This window comes from Alligator sinensis, unplaced genomic scaffold (genome assembly GCF_000455745.1).
Source record: "Alligator sinensis unplaced genomic scaffold, ASM45574v1 scaffold659_1, whole genome shotgun sequence".
Classification (NCBI taxonomy): domain Eukaryota; kingdom Metazoa; phylum Chordata; order Crocodylia; family Alligatoridae; genus Alligator; species Alligator sinensis.
In genome coordinates this window covers 1,701,330-1,703,252 of record NW_005842265.1, presented here as the reverse complement: position 1 = coordinate 1,703,252, position 1,923 = coordinate 1,701,330, and the positions used below count along the sequence as shown (strand labels likewise).

General features: G+C 48.5%; 1 long non-coding RNA gene across 1 annotated transcript in view; it reads right to left on the bottom strand.

Moving 5' to 3' along the window:
- LOC102375379 overlaps positions 1–1,014 on the bottom strand; it is a 5,993-nt gene extending 4,979 nt beyond the window's left edge. Inside the window, exon 1 of the long non-coding RNA XR_324339.1 lies at positions 942–1,014. This is a non-coding gene — a long non-coding RNA (uncharacterized LOC102375379). The remainder of the gene's footprint in view (positions 1–941) is intronic.
- Positions 1,015–1,923: the final 909 nt, after the last annotated feature.

The window sequence follows — 1,923 nt, the reverse complement described above, 5'->3', positions numbered from 1 at the left end:
CTGCCCATTTGTCCAACCTGTCCAGGTCTGCTTGTAGCTGTTCCCTGCCCTCCGGCATGTCCACTTCTCCCCACAGTTTTGTGTCATCCGCAAACTTGGACAGAGTATACTTCACTCCCTCGTCCAAGTCGCTGATGAAGACATTGAAGAGTATCAGTCCAAGGACCGAGCCCTGCGGCACCCCACTGCCCACACCCTTCCAGGTCGAAACCAACCCATCCACTATGACTCTCTGGGTGCGACCCTCTAGCCAATTCACCACCCACCAGACTGTGTAGTCATCCAAGTCACAGCCTCTTAACTTGTTCACCAGTATGGGGTGGGATACCGTATCGAAGGCCTTCCTGAAGTCTAAGTATATGACATCCACCCCTACTCCTGCGTCCAGGTGTTTTGTAACCTGGTCATAAAAAGAGACTAGATTAGTCAGGCACGATCTGCCTGCTACGAACCCGTGCTGGTTTCCCCTCAGCATAATTTGTCCTGCCGGGCTCTCGCAAATGTGAGCCTTGATAATTTTTTCAAAGACTTTGCCAAGGATGGAGGTGAGACTGACTGGCCTATAGTTGCCTTGGGCACTGGGTAATGTATCCATCATAGAGGACAGTCTGGGTGTCCTCTATTGATACAAAACTGGATGCCTTTATGTCCTCTATTTTTCTCTTGGCATCCAGTCTCATATTAGAGGACAGAGAACAAGAAAACCAGAATGTCCTCTATGATGGTCACCCTAGCACGGGGACTTGTAGTCCTGTCTCTGCCCCTCCCTGGGCATGCTGGGACCTCTACTCCTGCTCTTCCCAACCCTAACTACTGGTATAAAATGTAATGGAAAAGCATGTAAGTCCCCAGGCTATAACTAAACTCTAAGCACCCTAGGTGTATATCAAACCCCCTTCTCCTTTTGGGTCTTAGCTCCTAGCAAACCTTCAGTTACTTACTGTCAGCCCTTATTGTAGCAAGGTCTCAGTCCATGTCTCTGCTAGAGCCATTTTGGTGCAGAGCTCCTTTCCTAGAAGCCTACAGGGCAAGACTACTTCCCTAGTCCATGCCTCAGGCTTATATGCTTCCTGAGCCCTGCCGCTCCTGGTCAGGAGTCATCCCCAGCTGTATCCTCAGATGTATCCAGTTAGGCTTCCTGGCTGACTTAACAGCTGCAGCAGTTCCCCTGCTGCCCAAGTCAGACTCTGCCGTATTGTACTACTGTAGAGCCACTAGCTCTGCAATAGATGCTTATAGCCTACTACTCTCTGGCAACCTGTGCTTCTTCAGCCCCTAATGAACAGCAACCTTCACTCTAAAATAACAGGGAGCTCCTGGCTCCCTGCTCACTCCTGATAGAGGGAAGGGAAAAATGTCTTCAAGGATAAGTAGTACACAACCATCAATCTTCTGGATCATGGTGTATGCAATAAGAGATCTAGTCAGGTGCCTGATGAATCCACTTCTATGGAGTCCTGGAACCATCACACCAAGACCTACAACATGTATTCCTAGGCAAGTATATGAAGGAGTGGCAGCTGTCCAAGACCTGCCTTCCCTGCTTTAGAGCATTGAGACAGAATTCAAGTCCAGACATTCAGTGTCTCAGTGGTTGTAGCTCCTGCCAGAAAGCAACAGATAAGAATTGCTGCTGACTGCCTAAAACCTCAGCAAAGGCACGTTTCTGTCAGGCTGATATCAGCCTTTCTCCAACCAAGGAGTACCTATAAGGCAGTGCGGCCTAGGGTTTTGAGTTTCCAACATTATGGTATTTTAAAGGACCTACCCTGCCACAAGTAGCCCAACAAAGGATGAGTATTGTTATGAAAAACTAGTGATCCTTCTACCTTCAGAGATCAGGATAAAACTAATTCCTGCCACTTAAGGGTCAGTTCCCATGTGCAGGGGCATGTGCTTGTTGAGGCACAAATAGAAGTGGCA